This window comes from Pongo pygmaeus, chromosome 5 (genome assembly GCF_028885625.2).
Source record: "Pongo pygmaeus isolate AG05252 chromosome 5, NHGRI_mPonPyg2-v2.0_pri, whole genome shotgun sequence".
NCBI lineage: Eukaryota > Metazoa > Chordata > Mammalia > Primates > Hominidae > Pongo > Pongo pygmaeus.
Window position 1 is genome coordinate 84,926,596 of NC_072378.2, and position 23,944 is coordinate 84,950,539.

The window sequence follows — 23,944 nt, forward strand, 5'->3', positions numbered from 1 at the left end:
CCATCTGGCTAACACAATGAAACCCCATCTGTACTAAAAACAGAAAAAAAAAAAAAAAATTAGCCAGGCATGGTGGCGGGCACCTGTAGTCCCAGCTACTCAGGAGGCTGAGGCAGGAGAATGGCATGAACCCAGGAGGAAGAGCTTGCAGTGAGCCTAGATAGAGCCACTGCACTCCAGCCTGGGCAACAGAGCAAGACCCTGTCACAAAAAAAAAAAAAAAAAGAATGACACATATTATTACTCAAAATATTATATTCAAACTGCAAATATTCTTTGAAGCAGAAGATTAAAGATGAATGAACCTGAGCCGAATAGGAACAGCTCCAGTCTCCAGCTCCCAGTGTGAGCGACACAGAAAATGGGTGATTTCTGCATTTCCCACTGAGGCACCGGGTTCATCTCACTGGGGCTTGTCGGACAGTGGGTGCAGGACAGTGGGTACAGCCCACCGAGCGTGAGCTGAAGCAGGGTGAGGCATCGCCTTACCTGGGAAGCGCAAGGGGTCAGGGAATTCCCTTTTCTAGCCAAGGGAAGCTGTGACAGACGGCACCTGGAAAATCGGGTCACTCCCACCCTAATACTGTGCTTTTCCAATGGTCTTAGCAAACGGCACACCAGGAGATTATATCCTACGCCTGGCTCAGAGGGTCCCACACCCATGGAGCCTCGCTCATTGCTAGCACAGCAGTCTGAGATAGAACTGCAAGGTGGCAGCGAGGCTGGGGGATGGGTGCCCACCACTGCTGAGGCTTGAGTAGGCAAACAAAGCAGCCAGGAAGCTCGAACTGGATGGAGCACACCGCAGCTCAAGAAGGCCTGCCTGCTACCATAGACTCCACCTCTACGGGCAGGGCATAGCCTAACAAAAGGCAGCAGAAACCTCTGCAGACTTAAATGTCCCCGTCTGACAGCTTTGAAGAGAGTAGTGGTTCTCCAAACATGGAGTTTGAGATCTGAGAATAGACAGACTGCCTCCTCAAGTGGGTCCCTGACCTCCAAGTAGCCTAACTGGGAGGCACCCCCCAGTAGAGGCAGACAGACACCTCACACGGCTGGGTACCCCTCTGAGATGAAGCTTCCAGAGGAATGATCAGGCAGCAACATTTGCTGTTCAGGAATATTCGCTGTTCTGCAGCCTCCGCTGCTGACACCCAGGCAAACAGGGTCTGGAGTGAACCTCCAGCAAACTCCAACAGACCTGCAGCTGAGGGTCCTGACTGTTAGAAGGAAAACTAACAAACAGAAAGGACATCCACACCAAAACCCCATCTGTACGTCACCATCATAAAAGACCAAAGGAAGATAAAACCACAAAGATGGGGAAAAAACAGAGCAGAAAATATGAAAATTCTAAAAATCAGAGCACCTCTCCCCCTTCAAAGGAACACAGCTCCTCACCAGCAAAGGAACAAAGCTGGAAGGAGAATGACTTTGACAAGTTGAAAGAAGAAGGCTTCAGATGATCAAACTTCTCCGAGCTAAAGGAGGAAGTTCAAACCCATCGCAAAGAAGCTAAAAACCTTGAAAAAAGATTAGACGAATGGTTAACTAGAATAATCAGTGTAGAGAAGTTCTTAAATGACCTGATGGAGCTGAAAACCATGGCACAAGAATTACATGATAAATGCACAAGCTTCAGTAGCCAATTGGATCAACTAAAAGAAAGGGTATCAGTGATTGAAGATCAAACTAATGAAATGAAGTGACAAGAGAAGTTTAGAGAAAAAAGAATAAAAACAAACGAACAAAGCCTCCAAGAAATATGGGACTATGTGAAAAGACCAAATCTACATCTGATTGGTGTACCTGAAAGAGATGGGTAGAATGGAACCAAGTTGGAAAACACTCTTCAAGAGATTATCCGGGAGAACTTTCCCAAACTAGCAAGGCAGGCCAACATTCAAATTCAGGAAATACAGAGAACACCACAAAGATACTCCTCGAGAAGAGCAACTCCAAGACACATAATTGTCAGATTCACCAAAGTTGAAATGAAGGAAAAAATGTTAAGGGCAGCCAGAGAGAAAGGTCGGGTTACCCACAAAGGGAAGCCCATCACACTAACAGCGGATCTCTCGGCGGAAACTCTACAAGCCAGAAGAGAGTAGGGGCCAATATTCAACATTCTTAAAGAAAAGAATTTTCAACCCAGAATTTCATATCCAGCCAAACTAAGCTTCATAAGTGAAGGAGAAATAAAATCCTTTACAGACAAGCAAATGCTGAGAGATTTTGTCACCACCAGGCCTGCCCTAAAAGAGCTCCTGAAGGAAGCACTAAACATGGAAAGGAACAACAGCTACCAGCCACTGCAAAAACATGCCAAATTGTAAAGACCATCGAGGCTAGGAAGAAACTGCATCAACTAACAAGCAAAATAACCAGCTAACATCATAATGACAGGATCAAATTCACACATAACAATATTAACCTTAAATGTAAATGGGCTAAATGCTCCAATTAAAAGACACAGACTGGCAAATTGGATAAAGAGTCAAGACCCATCAGTGTGCTGTATTCAGAAAACACATCTCACGTGCAGAGACACACATAGGCTCAAAATCAAAGGATGGAGGAAGATCTACGAAGCAAATGGAAAACAAAAAAAGGCAGGGGTTGCAATCCTAGTTTCTGATAAAACAGACTTTAAACCAACAAAGATCAAGAGACAAAGAAGGCCATTACATAATAGTAAAGGAATCAATTCAACAAGAAGAGCTAACTATCCTAAATATACATGCACCCAATACAAGAGCACCCAGATTCATAAAGCAAGTCCTTAGAGACTTAAAAGGAGACTTAGACTCCCACACAATAATAATGGGAGACTTTAATACCCCACTGTCAACATTAGACAGATCAACGAGACAGAAAGTTAAAAAGGATATCCAGGAATTGAACTCAGCTCTGCACCAAGCAGACCTGATAGACATCTACAGAACTCTCCACCCCAAATCAACAGAATATACATTCTTCTCTGCACCACATCACACTTATTCCAAAATTGACCACATAGTTGGAAGTAAAGCACTCCTCAGCAAATGTAAAAGAACAGAAATTATAACAGTCTCTCAGACCACAGTGCAATCAAACTAGAACTCAGGATTAAGAAACTCACTCAAAACTGCTCCAGTTTTTATATCCAGATATAATATCCAGAATCTACAAAGAACTCGAACACTTCTCAAAAGAAGACATTTATGCAGCCAACAGACACATGAAAAAATGCTCATCAAAACTGGTCATCAGAGAAATGCAAATCAAAACCACAGTGAGATACCATCTCACACCAGTTTAAATGGCGATCATTAAAAAGTCAGGAAACTACAGGTGCTGGAGAGGATGTGGAGAAATAGGAGCATTTTGACATTGTTGGTGGGACTATAAACTAGTTCAACCATTATGGAAGTCAGTGTGGTGATTCCTCAAGGGTCTAGAACTAGAAATACCATTTGACCCAGCCATCCCATTACTGGGTATATACCCAAGGGATTATAAATCATGCTGCTATAAAAACACATGCACACGTATGTTTATTGCAGCACTATTCACAATAGCAAAGACTTGGAACCAACCCAAATGTCCATCAATGATAGACTGGATTAACAAAATGTGGCACATATACACCATGGAATACTATGCAGCCATAACAAAGGATGAGTTCATGTCCTTTGTAGGGACATGGATGAAACTGGAAATCATCATTCTCAGCAAACTATTGCAAGGACAGAAAACAAAACACCACATGTTCTCACTCATAGGTGGGAATTAAACAATGAGAACACTTGGACACAGGAAGGGGAACATCATACACTGGGGCCTGTCATGGGGTGGGGTGAGGTGGGAGGGATAGCATTAGGAGATACACCTAATGTAAATTACGAGTTAATGGGTGTAGCACACCAACATGGCACATTTATACATATGTAACAAACCTGCACGTTGTGTACATGTACCCTAGAACTTAAAGTATAAAAAAAAAAAGAAGAAAACCACAGGAACAGAAAACCAAACACCGCATGTTCTCACTGATAAGTGGGAGCTGAACAATGAGAACATATGGACACAGGGAGGGGAACAACACACACCAGGGCCTGTCGGGGGTTGAGAGTAAGGGGAGGGAGAACATTAGGACAAATACATAATGCATGTGGGGCTTAAAACCTAGATAATGGGTTGATAGGTGCAGCAAACCACTATGGCACATCTATACCTATGTAACAAACCTGCATGTTCTGCATGTGTATCCCAAAATTTAAAAAAAAAAAAAAAAAAGAAGTGTGTTTGGAAAAAAAAAAAAGGTGACTAGGTTAAAAAAAAAAAAAAATGAATGAAACTTGGGTATCATCTAATCCAATCTCTTCTTTTTATCAATGTTTGAATCAAGGCCCAGAAAGACAAAGTAACTTGACTGAAGTAACTTATTTTTGTACTTCTTGTATTTTACTGGGTTCATTCATTTATTCTTAGATTGCTTCAAACAATTCAAGAAAACTGGTACTTGAGAAATTAAAATATGTTGAAAAAATAATTTTTTTGCCTGAATTTAGAATAAAAGAAAAGGAAGAGGAAACTCAACAAAGGTAGACACTCATTAGACCTCTAGTTCTGGCCTACCTAAAATATTTTTATGTAAGTGAGAACTGACATCAAAGAAAAAATTAAAAGAGCAACATTACCATTATTTTGGACATGACCTTGAAATGTCAGTAAATGAATTCTCTACATTTAAGCCTTCAAGCTCCAATTTACATACTTAGCCAACAGACTTGTTTAAAGGTAAGATTTTATTTTAATTTGTTCAATCTCAGTGACAAACTTGTAGCCTAAAAGCATCCTAGCCTGATTTTCATATAATCTAGCCATTAACTTAATTCACTGGCTTTAAACTTATGCCATAGTCCTCATGTGATTGATGTTTATAAATTTGCACTAGTTGGCCAGGCGCAGTGGTTCACGCCTGTAATCCCAGTAGTTTGGGAAGCCAAGATGGGCAGATTGCTTGAGTCCAGGAGTTTGAGACCATCCTTGGCAACATGGCAAAACCCTGTCTCTACAAAAAATACAAAAATTAGCCAGGTGTGATGGCTAGCACCTTTAGTCCCAGCTACTCAGGAGGCTGAGGTGGGAGGATTGCCTGAGCCCAGGAAGTCAAGGCTGCAGTCAGCCATGATCACACTACTGCACTCCAGCCTCAGCGACAGAGCAAGAACCTGTCTCAAAACAAACAAACAAACAAAATTGCACTAGTTTACTGATCAGTTTGCCAGTTAGTTATTTGCATGCCAAACTCACTTTCTTACTGCTACTTGACCCTCAGTTCTACTGCCTCTCCTTTCTGGGTTTCAACCTTTCTCTCTCTCTCTTGGACTGTAGACATCAACTCAACTCATCTACCCAGGAAATTCCTTGCTATGGGCCACCAGTTGTAGTGACCTCACTTTTGAAAGAATGCAAAGAAAGGAGGTTTCAGAGACATGAACAAATATATACTCAGGATATATTATGTGCCAGACAGGAGGCCATGCACTTCCACACATTATCTCAAACTCTCGGTAGAGAATTAAAGAAATGAAAAATATATCCTTGTAGGATGGGGCATTAAGCTTAGTGCTATGCAACGTAGAAAAGAAAATGGTGTCTCATTTCAAGGCAGAAGAAATCTATGACTCCCAAGGTGATAAAATCCATAACACTATCTGAAATACTTGGCTCCTAACCACAAGCAGCCTTGCAGCTTCTCTTGTATTGCTTCTCTGTGCTTGTCATGTTCATAATGTATACCTTTTCATCCTGCTTCTGCCTGTGGCTTATCTCCAGACTACCTTATAAGTCTTTGAGAGCTGGAATTGAGCTCTGCTCTCATCCTGCCCTTCCATAGCACTAGATAGATGCAGTCCTCTGTTAAGGGTTGAATAGCTGCTCAATCGATGCTTGTTGAGAGAAACTGCAGTCAAAGAAGGTAAAAGGGCATTTTAGTGGAGACGGTGGGAATAGCAGTCCTGAAGGTTCAGTCCAATTACCTCAGCAAAATTGCTTAATTGGAGCAATGGGTACTTAACAACCTAATTAGACTATTCAAGTATATCCCAGGAGATGGTTGCAGCATCTTTCCTTGCTACAAAGCTAAAATAACTTTTTATGACTCCATGTAAAACGTGTTTGTCAACTCGGGTTGCTTTTGTGCAACTCTAAATCTAAATTTCAACCAATCACCTCTACCAGTGCCTTATCTAGGCCCATTGACCCTGCTGTTTAATTTTTAAAAAGGCTTTTGCAACCACATAAGAATGTTCATAGACTTGTTAATGTTTTTACTATATGAGCTAGATCTGGACTAATCCCTCTTCCCTCATTCTTTCACATTTCCTAGTGGGCACCTAGCTTCAAGCTAGAATGGGTTTCTACTCTTTGATTTCAGGTTTGAGAGCTAGAAACTGTAAGATTTGAATTACATGTAATTCTCCTAAGTACCACAATTAAATCTAATTATAAAAATATGTTGATAACACCATGTCATAAACATTACATAGTTATTTTATAGTTGTAAAGACTTAAAAATGAAAACTCTAAATGGGGGCTTAGATTTACTGACATTGAGTTTTATTCGTTTATCTCAGCCCTTGACATTTGGACTACTTCTTCTCCTAGAAGTTGTATGTAGGAACATTCAACAAGAAGTAGGACTGTGATAAACTAGAACTGAATTTTTTCTATATGCATTTTCTTCTGATTACAATAGCAAAATACTCATTTGTTCACTGATTCACTCAACAAATATTTTTTGAGCACCTACTGTGTGACAGCCATTCTGATAGTAGTAGGATGCTATGGTGAACAACTGACACATCTCTGATCTTATGGAGCCTGGAGGCAGTTTTGTTTGAATTGAAATCACAAGAAGAGATATAACTGGGGAATGGTTATATACAAAGGACAAGAAGGACATTTCAGGGAAACTAAACAGTATAAACAAAGGTCCCATGGCACTTCTTTCAAGAAGGCAGCTGATTAGGTGCGAGAATCTCCACTCCCATGGAGATACATATATTGTTCCACATTAAGGCACAGTTGCGCTCAAAAAAAAAAAGGACATCTCTATATGCCAAAAATTAACAGGGCACTAAAAATTACAAAGATAAGCAGTTTTTGAAACCACCCAGACCTTGAGAGAAATTGGACCAGACATATATTTTAAGGGCTGGTGTGTTCATACCTTTGTGGAAAAGGAATTGATTCCTCAGGCCCCAAATACATCAAGGAGTAGAAAAGGGGAATCCTGCTTAGCACTAATTGCCCAAAAATGTGCTGAAAATCTTATGAACATTACCTGGAAATTTTCTCCAGCAGGCCAAGAGTTATAGGAAAAAGTAAGCTGACTTCCTGGGGCTCTCAGAAGCAGAGATTCCAAAAGCTGTCCTACCACACACTGAGAAGTTTGAATCTTGAACCCACATCATGCACTGTCGCAAAATCAACCACCTTTTTATTGCCCATTCACTATGGGAATCAGGAGCTGAAAGCCTAGTTTAAACAATGGTTTGGAATCAGTGAACTCAGTAGGACTTGGGCAAGGGCAATGGTGAACCTCTGTCATGAAGAGGCCTCCGCAATCTCTGGGACATGGACAAGACTCCCTCTAAAGGTAACTCCTCCTGAAGATAAGCTTGTAGACCTAAACTATGAAACACATGAAGAAATACAAAACAAAAAGGGAAATTTGGACAAAGAATTTATGTCTGGGAAATCAAAAATATGAGTATTGTTAAATAGATTTTTAAATGAATATTTTAACTGTACAAAAAGAAAAGAAAATGTAGAATCTAATTTTTTATAAGATACAAAATAAATAAGAACAGATTGATTTCAAAATGAACAAAGTGGAAACTTCCAGAAGTGAAACATGTAGCCAAAATAGAAAGAACAATAAACAGGTTAAACAATAGACTCAGATAAAAAAATAATTCATGAATGGGAATATGGATCTGAGGAAATCACTCAGAACACAGCTCAGATCAGTAAAGAAGCGGAAAATATGAAAGAGAAGTTAGATGCATGGCAGCTGAAATGAAAGGCCCTGACATGTTTAGTAGGTGCCCTAGAAGAAAAAACTAAAGAGAATTGGGAAGACGGAACTTTGAGGTAATAGTGGAGAATTTCTCAGATTTGAAGAAAGCTATGAGATGTCATATGAAAATACACAAAATTGGCCAGGCATGGTGACTCATGCCTGTTAATCCCAGCATTTTGGGAGGCCAAGGTGGGTGCATCACGAGGTCAGGCATTCAAGACCAGCCTGGCTAAGATGGTGAAAACCCACCTCTACTAAAAATACAAAAATTAGCTGGGAGCGGTGGCAGGCATCTGTAATCCCAGCTACTCAGGAGTCTGAGGCAGGAGAATTGCTTGAACCTGGGTGGCAGAGGTTGCAGTGAGTCGAGATCACGCCACTGCACTCCAGGCTGGGCGATAGAGTGAGATCCCATCTCAAAAAAAAAAGAAAAGAAAATACCCAAAATTAAACGACATAGTAACAGAGTAACAAAGGCTTGCCTATACACCTCATTATGAAACTAAAACTAGAGAACCATCCAGAATAAACAGGAAACCTTGGAAGCTATCAGTGAGGAAAGGCAGGTTACCTAAAAAGGAGCAACAATAAGACTGACAGAATGCTTCTCATCATCAACAATATATGCCAGAGACAACAGGTGAGTATCTTAAAGGAAGGAGGGAAAATAATTCTCAGTCTAGAATTCTATATCTAGCTTAATTATACTCCAAGAAGTTAGGGGAAAAAGGCATTTTAGGACATACAAAGACAATGACATAACTGTCCACAGACCCTCACTGAACAAAACCTACTGAAGGACATACTTCCATGAAAAGGAAATGAGTAAGGCACAGGCAACAAAAAACAAAAATAGGCAAATGGGACTCAATTAAACTCAAAAGCTTTTGCACAGCAAATGTTCAATAGAATGAACAGACAACCTGCTGAATGGGATAAAATATTTGCAAACTATCTATTTGACAGGGGACTAATATTCAGAGTATGCAAGGAACTCAAACAACTCAATAACAATAATAATAATAATAATCCTATTAAAAGGTGAGCAAAGAACACAAATAGACATTTTTCAAGAGAAAACTTACAAATGGCCAACAGGTATATAAAAAAAAAGTTCAACATCACTAATCAGAGAAATGAAAATTAAAACCACAATGAGGTATCATCTTACTCCAGTCAGAATGTCAATTACTAAAGAGTCAAATAGTAACGGATTTTGGTGACAATGTAAAGAAAAAGGAACTCTTATGCACTGTTTATGGGAATGTAACCCTTATGGAAAACAGAATGGAGATTTCTCAAAAAATGCCAATCACAAAGAAGCTAGTATGGTTATATTGCAATGGAACACAATAGACTTCAAAGCAAAAACTATCACTAGAGATAAGCAGGGACATTTCTTAATGATAAGAGAGAATGAAAAAATGGGAATAACAAAAGAGAAATAAAAAAAGAAAGTATAACAATTATGAATGTTATGAATCTAATAACAGCTTCAAAATACATAAAACAAAAACAGATAAAACTAAAGGAGAAATTAGACATGTCCACAATCAAAACTAGAGATTGTAACATTTTTCACTCAGTAGCTGATAGACCATCTAGAAAAACCATCAATACAGATATAAAATATTTGAAAAAAATTATCAAGCAACTTGGCCTAATTGACATTTGAAGAAAACTATACCCAGTAGCTTCAGAATTCCTTTCATGAACACATACAACATTCACCAAGCTATACCATATGCTAGGCTATAAAGTATATATATAAATTTCAAAAGATTAAGATCTTTCAGAGTATATTCTCTGAAAACCATGGAATTAAATTAGAAACCAACAACACAAGATACAAAAGCACCAGACATTAGTAAATAAATAATACAGTTTCACTAAATGTATTATAATACACTTTTCAAAATTTATTATAATAATTCATGAGTGAAAGGAGAAATCACAAAAGAAAATATAAAATATTACAAACCAAATAATAATGTAAATAGAACATATCGTAATTTGTGGGATGCTATTAAAATAGTCCTTAGAACACTACTTAATAGTAAAAAGAAAATAAACTACTGATGCATACAACAGCATGAATGAATACCACAGATATTATCCTTTGTGAAAAAAGTCAGACACTACCAGTGAGTACATTCTGTATGTTCTCAGTTATATGAAATTCTAGAACAGGCAAAACTAGCCTAAGATGAAAAACAAAAGCAGAGCAATGACCGCCTCAGAAATAAAGAGGCATTAACTAGGAAAAGACACATGGATCTTGCTGGAGAGATGAAATGCTCAATGTTGTGATAGAGTCATTGGTTACACAGGTGTATCCACATGTCAAAAGTGTACAGCTAAGATTTGTGCATTTCAGTTATATAAATGTTATCTTAAAAACTGTAAAAAAAGATGAGAATATTCAAGTAGGGGATGGGAAGGAGGTGAGGCATAAATGAAACAAGAACAGTAGAGTGTCGATAGTTGTTGAAGCTAGGTAATGGTACTTGAGGGTTTATTACACGATTCTGCCATTCCTTCTGCTTTAAGGATACATGTCCTTAGTTGCAAAAGGAGGAGAAACTGCTCTAATATCTCAAATATTGTACCTACTAGATTATGAGCACTTTGAGAACATAAACATTTTTTTTTTTGAGGCAGGATCTCACACTGTTTCCCAGGCTGTAGTACCATAGTGTGATCACCTCATTGCAGCCTCAGCCCTTCGCACTAAAGCAATCCTCCCACTTCAACCTCTCAAATAGCTGGGCCTACAGGTGTGTGCCACCATGCCCAGCTAATTCTTAAGAAATTATTATTTGTAGAGACAAGGTCTTGCGATATTACCCAGGCTAGTCTCGAATTCCTGGGCTCAAGCTATCCTCCAGCCTTGGCCTCCTAAAATGCTGGGGCTATAGGCATGAGCCACCATAACCAGCCTTGACCATCTTACCCATGTTTTGCGCTTAGTACCAAGAACACTAAAGGACTACCCAACCAACTAATGACCCTTTAGTGGTAGGAATACACCTGTACCTGCCCCAATTTCAGATATGAAGCACCTAGGTTCCAAAGCATTTTTTTGTCTTTAACACCTTTCTGGTGACTCCAAAATTATACTTTGAAGTAATTAATTAGACTCTCCCCTTGCTCAAAACACCATTTAAATTTAAACTGTCCTATTGTATGCTCAACTTGCATGCTGAAAGCATTTTATGTTAGTAGTTAGGCGATTGGGATCCTTGTTCTGACTGTGCCACTACAGAGCTGTGAGAACTTCAGCAAGTTCTTTCATCTCTGTGGTCTGAATGGAAAATGAGGGAGTGAGACTAAATGATTTCCCAGATCCCTTTCAGCTCTCAGTCTGGATGCCTCTATGTAGGGCGCTTTTGATTTCGCTGTCTGTGATGGACTCCTGTTCCTGTTCCTGAAGAGCTTTAGAATAGTTCTGTCCTGGAGAACAGAGCTCCTTTTAGTCCAAATGCAAATTATGAACATGAGCGTGAGCATAAATGAGCAGCTGCTGTCTATTCACCCCACTGGACTGTGGCAAAGTGCTAAGAAGGCAAGGACATTCTGGTTTGATTACAGAATAAGATGCTGAAGATTTCACAATGAAAAATAATTAGTGTAACACTTATGTATTGAGGTGTGGCAAAACACCCCAAAAGTTAGTGTCTTTAAACAACAACCATTTTATTTGCTTACAATTCTGAGTTGGCATTTGGTTTAGATTTAGCTAGAAGGTTCTTCTGGTCTTGCCTAGAGTCACTCACAAATTGCAGTTGTCTAAAAGTTCACCTGGGCAGCATGGTCTAAGACAGCATAACTTGCATATCTGAATGTTGTTATTGCCTGTCGGGTCATCTGTGTGTCTTCAACAGGCTAATCGAAGCTCCCTCATTTGACAACAGCATATCCACAGGGTTAGACTCCTTGAGCATAGCCTTGAATGTTGAAGGCTGCATTTCATTTCTCTGCATTCTATTGGTCAAGCAAGTTACAAGCCCAGCCCAGATTCAAGGGGGAGGAGAAACAGTCTCCACCAATCGACGGGAGAAGTTGGCAGAGTGACACTGCAAGGAAAAGTGAGTTAGGGGACAGGAGGGATTTTGCAAACATCTTTGTGAGCAACCGGCCACACTCAATTATAGCATGAAGAAGTTGCCCAGTAAACACTTGTCTGAAGGATACATGTCCTTAGTTGCAAAGGCTTTGGGGGTTATTTCCTTTCCTAGAAGAGAGGAACAATGACACAGATCAAATGTCTTACTAATGGAAAATCAGTTGAGTCACCATTGAGTACAAATTCTGGTATACACCAGGGAGGGTGTGGGCGGGCAGCAGGGTTTGGTTTTTGTTTGCAGTAGCTTTGTCATTCTCCCTTGCTCCATGGATATAAAACATACTGACATGGAATGTCGACCCCATAATAACATCTTTAAAATGACAGTTACATTTCTATAAGAGAAATACTAGAGGTGAGATTGTTACTTTCTTATCTTCATAAGTTAACAAAAAAAATCTGTCAAATCAATTCAATAAATATGTATACAATATCTATTTGGTGCCAGGAACATAGTCCCTGAAAATAAAAATTACACTGAAAAAAGGTGTGTACCTCTTTCCCCGTGCCTGGCCCAGCCCAACGTAGGAGGCTTCATTAGACCCTTGACATGCAGAATATTTCTTACCATTCTTACTGTTGCATCCTCAAGAATTACAACCACCAGCATTGGCTGCTTCAGCTACTCCACTTTTCAGATGAAAAGTTGTGAGCAAGACTTAAGCAGCAACTTGCTTTGAATGGTTGTGGCACATTTGCACATGCTGTTTCTTCTGAGCAAAATGACTTTGTCCTCTTTTCTGCCTGATTTGCTCTTCCAATGCATTCTTCAAGTCTTAGTCCAGTGCTTCCTCTCTGAAACCACACCCTAACCCAGCCTGCTGGTTTGTCATCTATTTTCCAGGCTCTTCGTAACCCTGGGCATATCTCCATATACACCCATCACACCTGCTATTACTATTGGTTGATGTGTCCATCTCTCCCAGGACTTTGAGCTCCTGCGACTGAGAACAGATATAACTTAGTATTTATCTCTATAACTCTAGACAAATTCTCCATAAATGTTTGATAAATGATTTAAGAAATGACTGGAAGAAAAAGCAAATGAATAACAAGCCAAAGAACAGTAGACAGCCTACGCTAACACTTTGAAGCTTACAGTGCAAATTGAACTCTGCCTCTCCTCTCAACGACTGAATCTATTCCACTTTGTTTCTGCCTCCCTTACTTTCTTATTCTAACAGATCTGAAGCAAATTTTAAAATCTATAATTAACTTTTTTTATATTACCCTCAAGGGATCATAGATCAATGACTTTCCAGAAAAAGAAAGATCCCCATTCTTACCTTTGCATAATCTCTTTTTTAAAAAAACAAGAGATCACATTTCATGTTCAAATGCCTAAATTATCTCTTCTTAGGCCACACAGCAATATTATCTCCCATTTTGACAATTGCCATTGGGTTTACTTCAATTGAAATGAAACACACTTTCATTGTAATTCTGCAAGCACACTGATGAAGTTGTTTTCAATCAAGTACTAAAACTCATCTAGGGACAGTTATGCTTAGCTAAACCTTTGGAATGTGCTAAGTCATGGTTAAGTTGTGCTGAGGGAAAGAATGCTGGGGAACTTATGCCAGTCTCTCAAGATGGCAGCCACAAAGCAGGCATTAGAGCCATAGAACTGAGGTAACTGACCCCGAGTTCAGTTATCACTAGTATATGGATCATAACAGTCAAAACAACCAAAAAAATGATAAATTTCCATGGAGCAAAGGGGAACAACAATCCCACTACAAATTTCCAATGACTGGATTTTCTTTCAGATAATAATGTGGTAGTATGAAGAGCTAATGCCTTTGACAATCTAACAAAGAAAGTCCCTGAACTCCTTGGGGGAGACCTTATTGCACTCTTCTTTATGTCATCATCATCAAACATGACAGCTACACTAATACAACATTCAATGCCTGATAAATATTTATATTTCAGATAGCAGCATGTGTGTCAGAAATTATTTGGAACCTAAGTCCAATAGACACAGCTAATTAAATTATAAAATGTGGAGCAAAGTGTGTTGGATGCTTTAAGAGCTTATATATACATGCAGAAATGAAAAGCAATGAAGAAGACAGAAAACCACATGGAACCAAATAAAAGGAAACAGTAAAGTTTCAAAGTGGTGCTTACTAGGTGTAATCTTTCTGAGGTTCCCTGAGCAACTACCATTGTTTCATTCAATTTGATCTTCCCCGGTACAGTAATAAATAATGCCAGGAGTTCCTTATAAGGGTCGTTCTCAAACCTCACTAATTATCTCAATTATCTAAGGTTTTTTATTTTGAGTCATGGTCTTACTCTGTTGCCCAGGTTGGAGTATAGTGGTGTGATCATAGCTCACTGCAGCCTCCAACCCTTGGGCTCAAGTGACCCTCCCATATCAGTCTCCCAAATCACTGGGACTATTGGTGTGAGCTACCATACCCAGGTCTTAAAATATTTTTTACATGTAAAGATTTCCAGCCCCATTTCAGACCCACTAAATGAGAGTCTCCTAAGGAGGGGCCAGGAATCTGTATTTTTAAATATCTCCAGGTAATTCTAGTGATCAGCCACTCAGCTAATACCAGTGATTTTTAAAAAGAAAAAAAAAATTGTAAGATATACTGCTAGGGGCTGAATCGTGTTCCCCTAAAATTCATATGTTGAAATTCTAACCTCCAATACCTCAGAATGTGACTGTGTTTGAAGACAGGGTTCTAAAGAGCTAATTAAGTTAAAATGAGGTGATTAAAGTGGGCCCTAATCCAATATGACTGGTGACCTTATAAGAAGAGAAAATTAGGACACAGAGCGATACAGTGGGAAGGACGTATGAAAACAGGGAGAAGGTGGCCATCTGCCAGCCAAGAAGAAAATCCTCAGAAGAAACCAACCCTGCCGGAATCTTGATAATGGGCTTCCAACCTCCAGAACTCAGAAAGTAAAATTCTGTTGTTTAAGCCATACAGTCTTAAGTACTTGGTTATGGCAGTCCTGGCAGACTAATACATGTACCTCCATGGTTAATGATATGGTTTTGTTCTGTGTCCCTACCCAAATCTCATCATGAATTGTAATCCCCATAATCCCCACATGTCAATGGCGGGACCACGTGGAGGTGATTGGATCATAGGGGAGGTTTCCCCTATGCTGTTCTCCTGACAGTGAGTGAATTATCACGAGATCTGATGGTTTTATAAGCATCTGGCATTTTCCCTGCTTGCACTCACTCCATCCTGATGCCCTGTGAAGAAGGTGCCTGTTTCTCCTTTGCCTTCCACCATGATGGTAAGTTTCCTGAGGCCTATCCAGCAATGCAGAACTGTGAGTCAATCAAACCTCTTTCCTTTACAGATTACCCAGTCTATGGTATTTCTTCATAGCAATGTGAGAACAGAATAATACAGTTAACTGGCACATCTGAAAAGCAAGAAAACATTGTGAAGGATGACCTGTGTGATAAAGAGACATTATCTTATATCCCAAAGGGAAAATAGTCCCTATTAAAATGGCTGATTAATTGTTACATTTTACTTCTAACTTCAATGGGGAGAGAAGCTGCTGAAAGAGAAGGGAAAGAGAGAAAAGAGTCTGAAAGTGAAAGGGAGTAACAAGTTGCTGGTAAAATGAGAGAAAGGAGCAACATTCAGGAAAATGGAAACCATATCCCATAAGGAATGAACTATAATACAATGACATTCTGAGGAAACAGCCTCCCCAGGAAAAACAATGAAAAGTAATGCCCAGGAGCACCTTTAGAAGTCATGGGGAATTTTGTCTGAGTCTTTCCTTGCCAGAGGGAAAAGTTTTCTTTCTTTCACTTATTTCATCAACAACCATTTATAGGCTGCCTCCTACATCTTAGACACTAGGCTACAGCCTGGCTGTGCAAAGATGATCAACACAGGAGCTGTGCTATCTTAAGAATGTCAGTCTAGAAAAAGGAGTTCTCTTTACAAGCCTCCCTAAAGGTCCAATCCCAAGACACACTTAAACCTCCTTTAGAGATCTTAGGTTCTTCAATTCTTATCTCTTTATTCAGCCCCCAGGTTCCCAGGTAGGAAATCCACAGCCAATTCCTGTTCCTAAGCACCCAGGAGGCAGGTGTGTTTCCAATTACTATGCTCTCTTCGGGCTATAATTAGGAAAAGTAACTCTCTGACATTTTGACTCTAGCACAGGGCCAGGCACATAGTAAGTATTCAATAAATATTTTTGGAATTAATTAATGCCTTAATCAAATCTATCAATCCTAGAAGCCCTCCTGGTGAGTCTGGTACACCTTCCCCTCCCCTGCTCCCTAGATCTTTCCCAGAAGCAGCTTTGCCTTTTTGGAATCTCCCAGAAGAAGCTTCCTAAGGTAGTGTTGAGGAAATATAATTAAAAGCAAAATCCCCTCCCAGCCCAGAAAACCTCTCCACAAACATAATCAAGAAAGAAAACAATTTTACTATTGAATAAACATTAAACCAGAATGTAACGTGTATCACAAACAATTCACTGGAGAGATTGCAATGGTGAAAAGAAATCTTTCATAGAGCAAAGTGGATATAATCCATTACACTCATGTTTTCAAGAAAAAATCCCTAAGTTTATTGTATCATTATAACTAGAGGCAGGGGTTTGCCATTTCAAGTCAGGGGAGAGTTGAAATTAGGCCCATTTTCTCCCAGGAAACTGAGAGATGAGGCCTTATCTTTTTTGACGATTACATTTCAAGAAGATGAGGAAACATGAGGAAGTGTGTCAACCAATGTTGCCACAAATCCATGAGGAAATATTCTTGAGTTGTGTCAACCAAAGAATCATGAGGTTTCCACATTTGGACAGGAGAACTTTATTTCTTATAAAAGGTTGCAGCCTCCAGGGTAACAATTCACAGCCTGGGAAGCATAACCTCCAGTAGAAGCAGAGAGGAAATGGTGACACAGGAATTTAGGCCAAATGGGTTGGCTAAGCATACATATTCATCAGATTACAGGAGCAATAAATATTCATGAAAGAGGGCATGCATGCATGCATGCATAGTAAACTAACATGCATGTCACATACATCCCAGGTTCACTTTTTGGTGGATACTTAACATTTAAATGCATTAAAATTAGGCTATACACATTATAAGGTGAAATGGAGGACACAGAGGCATCCAGTGCATAGATTCCATAAACTGACCAAAACCAGTTCATGGTTAGTGGTCTCTTATCAGGAAAAAATGCTGGTTGATTGTTGGGTCAAAACAGCAAAAATGGAGGGGAGTCCACTGAGTCTTTTGAAATGGCTGGTTTCTGTTAAATCCTTGGGAAAGAAGGTTTAATGGCAGCTACTGAGAGAGAAAGTATAATGAAGCATATCCAACCTCCCCCATAATGGGCCAAAACTTGGTTTTTAAGGCTTCTCTGGGGTCTCCTTGGCTAAGAGGGGGTAGATTCAGTCAGTTGGAGGGTTTAGGATTTTATTTGTATTTCTCAGGTGTAAAACTCACAAGATGTTTATTTAGCATTTGACCTTAATAGTGGCAAGGCAGTCTAGTCTTCCTGGAACACCATACTCATCAGCATCTCTTTGAGACTGGCCTACCCTCTGAACAGGAATGCACAGAAACTGCCTGCTGGGACTGCAGGTGCTCTGTTAGCCAGGTCTCCTGGCCATGGCACTGTGCTCTAAGGCCAACTCTTGGGACAGAAAAGTGAAACCTCTTTCTGTAAACCCATTTAGTAAACCCTTTGACCTTGAACATTAAGCATCAAAACACTCAAAGAACAGACTTTGAAATTACACAGACCTCTGCTAAAATCCAGACTACTTCATCTGTGTTGTCTGATCTTGAGTTAATTGGTTGGTTAATTTTTCCAAGACTCAATGTCCTTGTCTATAATAGGGAGATAATATCTTCCACAGAGAGCACAGCTGAAGAGTTGTTAAGTGCTCTTATTACTATAATTGAAGCAAGAAAGTAAAGAAGTTTGGTGCATACAGTCTGAACCCAAATGCCTGGCTTTCATCCCAGATCCACTTTTGGCAAAATCACTTTTCCTGTTCCTTAGCTTCCTCTAAGTAAAGTTGTTTAGAAGAATTGCTAGCCCACATAAGAATTTAATAAATGTTGGCTATTATTTTATTTTTTTCACCTTCATCTCCATTTTGCCAATGGAGATTGGAGAATTGTTTCAAGTCTCTTTCATTTTTTAAACTAAGTAGAATCCTTTGAATTGCAAGCTCTGTAGACAAATTATTATCCAGATTAAATTCATTTAAAAGCAAAGGGAAATAATTTGAAAACCTAAAGAAGCATGAAATTCCAAATTGCAGTAGAGAGAAGGCCACTGGTTATTATCCCTGTTTAATGCTTATTGTCTTCCCTCTTTATCTTTTTCTTTTCTTGGCAGTTTCTGAATTAAAAGAGAAAGGCTTAGCCTTTCATGTCTATTTAATATTTATTTAACAATTTACATGGCTTTTAAGAACCAACTACATCCCCAGCAGGAGAGTTACTCTAATTGCTCTCCAAATGTGTAACAGTCATCATTCTTTTCTGTTACTAGGCTAAGATCAGATCTGGGGGCAAAGTTCAGTTAAATAAATCACCCTAATCAAATCAACTCTAACAACTGATAAACTAGCATATTAGGTAGAGTATTTTTAAAGATCTACATTGATTGATCAAATGCAAACTATTTATCTTTGTTTAAGCTAAATATAAATCAAAGTTCTAATGCCTTTTATAGTGTCTACTGAGACAGAAATGAACTGTCTTTTCATCTCAAAATAATGCAGCATCCTAGACTTAATCATGATTAAAATTGTCTCCAGATTTGATTTGGGTAAATAATAAGTCAGATCACGGCAAAAGAGTGCAGCAGATGAATAATGAATATCATTTTTGGTGCTATAGTCCAACAGAAGACTGTTTAATCTTTCACTTTTCAGCCAGCCGTGTTTACATTCACTTTCCAGGATTGGCCCCATATAGATTTCGATCCTATATCTGCCATTTACTAGCTATGTCAATTTGAGCCAACCAGTTAAGCTCTCTGGCCTCAGATTTCTATTCTATAAACTATGGATGATGATACCTTTCTCAGATGGTTATTATTTGGGGGATTAAATATGATAGTGTGTGTAAACTGTGTTCCCAATCATTGTGCCCACTTCAGTCCTATATAACCTGTATGACTCATAGCCCCACTTCAGCAAACATTGTTTCCCTTCCCTCTACCTCCCCCTCCAGATAAAGGCTCTATTTGTCAGCCCCAGACCACAGATCCAATGCTATCTTCCCAACTCTGTAGAAAAATAATTTAATTCCAACTCATTCTTCGGATCCTCACTTTATTCGACTTCCTCCTGTCAACCTAAAAGGAAGAAGCTAAGGCAAAATTAATATAGAGAGTTTAAAATCAGTAGCATTTCTATACACCAACAACATCCAAGCTGAGAGCCAAATCAAGAATACAATCACATTCACAATAGCCACAAAAAGAATAAAATACCTAGGAATACAGCTAACCAGGGAGATGAAAGATCGCTACAAGAATTACAAAACACTTCTCAAAGAAATCAGAGATGACACAAACAAATGAAAAAAACATGCCATGCTCATGAATAGAAAGAATCAACATTGTTAAAATGGCCAGACTACCCAAAGCAATTTATAGATTCAGTGCAATTCCTATCAAACTACCAATGACATTCTTCACAGAATTAGCAAAAGCAATTTTTTTTTGAGATAGGCTCTCACTCTGTCACCTAGGCTGAAGTACAGTGGTGCAATTGGCTCACTATAGCCTAGACCTCCCAAGCTCAATCGATCCTCCCACCTCAGCCTCCTGAATAGCTTAGACTACAAGCACACACCACTATGCCTGGCTAATTTTTGTATTTTTTGTAGAGATGGGGTTTTACCATGTTGCCCAGTCTGGTCTCAAACTCCTGGGTTCAAGTGATCCACCCACCTCAGCCTCCCAAAGTGTTGGGATTAAGGGCATGAGCCACCACACCCAGCCAGAAAACACAATTTTAAAATTTGTATGGAACCAAAAAAGGGCCCAAATAGCCAAAGCAATCTTCAGCAAAAAGAACAAAGTTGGAAGCATCACATTATCCAACTTCAAACTATACTACAAGGCTGTAATAATCAAAACAGCATGGTACTGGTACAAAAACAGACACATAGACCAATGGAACAGAATAGAGACTGCAAAAATAATGCTACACACCTACAACCATCTTATCTTCAACAGTCAACAAAAACAAGCAACGGGGAAAGCAGTCCCTATTCAATAAATGGTGCTGGGATAACTGGCTAGTCATATGCAGAAGATTAAAACTGGACCCCCTTCCTTACATCATATACAAAAATCAATTCAAGATGGATTAAAGACTTATATGTAAAACCCAAAACTATAAAAACCCTAGAAGATAACCTAGGCAATATCATTCCAGACATAGGCCCTGGCAAAGATTTCATAACAAAGATACAAAAAGCAATTCCAACAGAAACAAAAATTGACAAATGAGGCCTAACTAAAGAGCTTCTACAAAGCAAAAGAAACTATCAATGGAGTAAACAGACAACCTACAGAGTGGAAGAAAATATTTGCAAACTATACATTTGACAAAGGTCTAATATCCAGAATATATAAGGAATATAAATAAATTTACAAGCAGAAAACAACCCCATTAAAAAGTGGGCAAAGAATATGAATGGTTTTCAAAGAAAGACATATATGCAGCCATGAAAAAGATGCTCAAAATAACTAAATATTGGAGAATGCAAATCAAAACTACAATGAGATACCATCTCACATTAGTCAGAACGGCTATTGTTAAAAAGTAAAAAAATAACAGGTACTGGCAAGGTTGTAGAGAAGAGGGAATTCTTATACACTGCTGGTGGGAATGTAAATTGGTTCAGCCATTGTGGAAAGCAGTGTGGCAATTTCCCAAAGAACTTAAAACAGAAGTACCATTCAACTCAGCAATTCCATTACTGAGTATATACCCAAAGGAATATAAATAATTCTACCATAAAGATACATGCATGCAAATGTTCATTGCAGCACTGTTCACAATAGGAAAGATGTGAAATCAACCTAAGTGCTTATCAATGGCAGATTAAAGAAAATATGGTACAAATAAACTATGGAATACTATACAGCCATAAATAGAGACAAGATCATGTCCTTTAGAGCAACATGAATAGAGCTGCAAGCTGTTATCCTAAGCAAACTAATGCAGGAACAGAAAGCCAAATACCACGTTTTCATTTATAAGTGGGATCTAAACATTGAGAACATGGACACAAAGAAGAGCACAACAGACACTGAGGCCTACCTGAGGGTGGAAGGTGAAGGGTGAGAGGAGGGAGAAGATTAAAAAACCACCTATCAGGTACTATGCTTATCACCTGAGTGATGAAATACTCTGTACACCAAACCCTGGTGACACACAATTTACCCATATAACAAACCTACACATGTACCCCTAAACAGAAATAAAAGTTAAAAAAAAAAAAAAAAAAAAAAAAGAAAGAAAGAAAAGGAAAGGAAAGGGGAAAAAAAATGTAGAGTTTATCCGGGCCAAGTTTGAGGACCGCAATCCAGGAGCACAGTTTCAAATTGCCCTGAGTATACACTCTGATTAGCAGCAGTTACAAGTGGATTTTTAAAGGGAAAGAAGAGGCAGTTCCAGAGTTGTTTACCAAAAATTCACATTATAATGACATTATTGATTGGCTACGCATTGTTAAGCTGTAGAATGTCAGTTATAGTGTCCTGGGTGGCATTATTAGGTTAATTTGTAGTTACTTGTGGCAATAACAAGCAGTTTCAAAAGCTGAAAACATAGCTCAAAAAAGAGGAGAGTAGGACACGATTGCTGTTTCATTTTAATGCCTCTCTGGGCCTGATAATTTCAGTGGACTCACATAATTTTCTTATTCCATTGTCCTGTTTTTTCCAAACTGAAACTATCTCCCCTTTCTTTGAATCCCTCTATAGCTGTCATTTTTGTACCATTCATAGTACAGGCCATGTTCTGCTAGTGGTCCATTTTTCTTAGTCTCTTCTGTCTCTATTACTAGATCTTTAAGAGTTTCGCTGGTCTAGCATGGTGCCTTAGTCACAGTTTGTCTGCCTCTGAGTTCCTCTGAAAGCGAACCCCAAGGCAACCCTGGGTTAGGTAGTTTATTGGGAATATGATCCCAGGAAGTGCAAGTGGGGAGATCAAGGCAAAGAAAGGAGGAATGCCAATAGTGTGTGCATCAGTGAGTCGATGGCCACTGTGGGCAGATGAGGACCCTATGGGAAGCATCCTTCAGAACTGTTCCACCAAGGGATACAGAAGCTGCAGTATTTATTCACAAACTCTCATACCTCATTGATTAAGTGTTGCCCCTGGAGCATCCATTTCCAGCATTGCCAGCAGCCCCGCACATGGCTGAGGGAGCTCTTTTTGTTGCAGGGAGAGAAACAGAGAGCCGTGGACAGGTAAGAGGGGAATCTACCAGTGCACCCTAGAGCTCTCTGCTGTAGCTGCAGGTGAACTCAGGGTTGGTTATCCATGCCATCTACTGTAGAGTTCAATAAAAATCTAGTTAGTATTGAATGATTGGAAAAAATAAATGTTTCAGAAACACTGCTTATTTCTCAACACAAAGTCACATATCTGGAAGAGTTACACCTATTTCTTTTTATACCACTATTCTATTTAACTCGTTTACTACACAGTGTTTAAGGACCAATTCTGGAATGTTCTAGAATACAGATCATGGCTATTTTGCTCCCTGGTTCTGTTTGGGAGACTGTCGAAGTCCCTGGGTATTGCTGTAAAAGACAAAAGGCAATGTAGCAAATAGCTATCAAGAAGCTTTCTCAAACATTTCTCAAATATTCTTTACAAAACATACAGTAACTTGTCCAGGTTTAAATAGTAAGTCAGTCCTCAGGCTGGAAAAACAACTTGGAATTTGTCAAGTTTTCCAAAAGCCCAATCAAGAAAGGCAGGTAATTAACCACTCACACAGCCCACATCCCGGACCCTCCACCTAACTAACCATTCCATCTGTGCTTCTACCGTGTTTTCTTTACTCCTACAAATACCATGACTTTATGTTTCCACAGAGCTGTTATTCCAGGAGAACCACGGGTAGTACAAACAACTCTGTGATTCTAAATAACTTCTCTTTGTCCCTCACTGCTTTTCCCAAACACCATGGGTGGTAAAAGTAAAGGCCCATAATTTTAATGACAACATGTAATATTTTTAATCAGGCTACAGAATTCACACAGGAATTTCTTGGGGGAATGGCAACCTTTGCATCTTACATTTTTCCACATTAATAATGATAAGATTAGCCTAAAATCAACTAATAAAAAAGGTAAGAGCAGTAATAGAAGCCAGAATTGCTTATTAATTCTTATCAATTCCAGTCATGTTGTTTTGCAATGTCTTTAACACCTGAAATTAGAGCAAACTTTCCCAGATCAGGCTCAGAGTCTTCAATGAAGCATTAAAATTTGGCCAGAGCTTAGTGCAGAGCCCTACTCAGAAAGAGGCCTTAATAAATAGGAACAACTCTGGGAAGATTGTGTATATTCTCAAGACTGACAACTAAACCAAAAATGACAATCTCCATGAGCAACTGTTCCAGGACAAAATAAAGGTCTGAAAAGTTTCCTTGGGATTAAAATTTTTAATTGTTCCTGCCTAAAATGTTTCTTTCAAAAAAAAAAAAAAAAAAAACTGGATTAGGGCACTAA

General features: G+C 39.0%; 1 long non-coding RNA gene across 1 annotated transcript; it reads right to left on the minus strand.

The window, feature by feature from the left end:
* Nucleotides 1-9,972: 9,972 nt before the first annotated feature.
* On the minus strand, nt 9,973-13,682 carry LOC129039257 (uncharacterized). The gene is made up of 2 exons (XR_008503299.2): nt 12,769-13,682; nt 9,973-12,308 (listed from the first exon to the last, which is right to left on the minus strand). It is a non-coding gene; the product is annotated as an uncharacterized LOC129039257 (long non-coding RNA).
* Nucleotides 13,683-23,944: the final 10,262 nt, after the last annotated feature.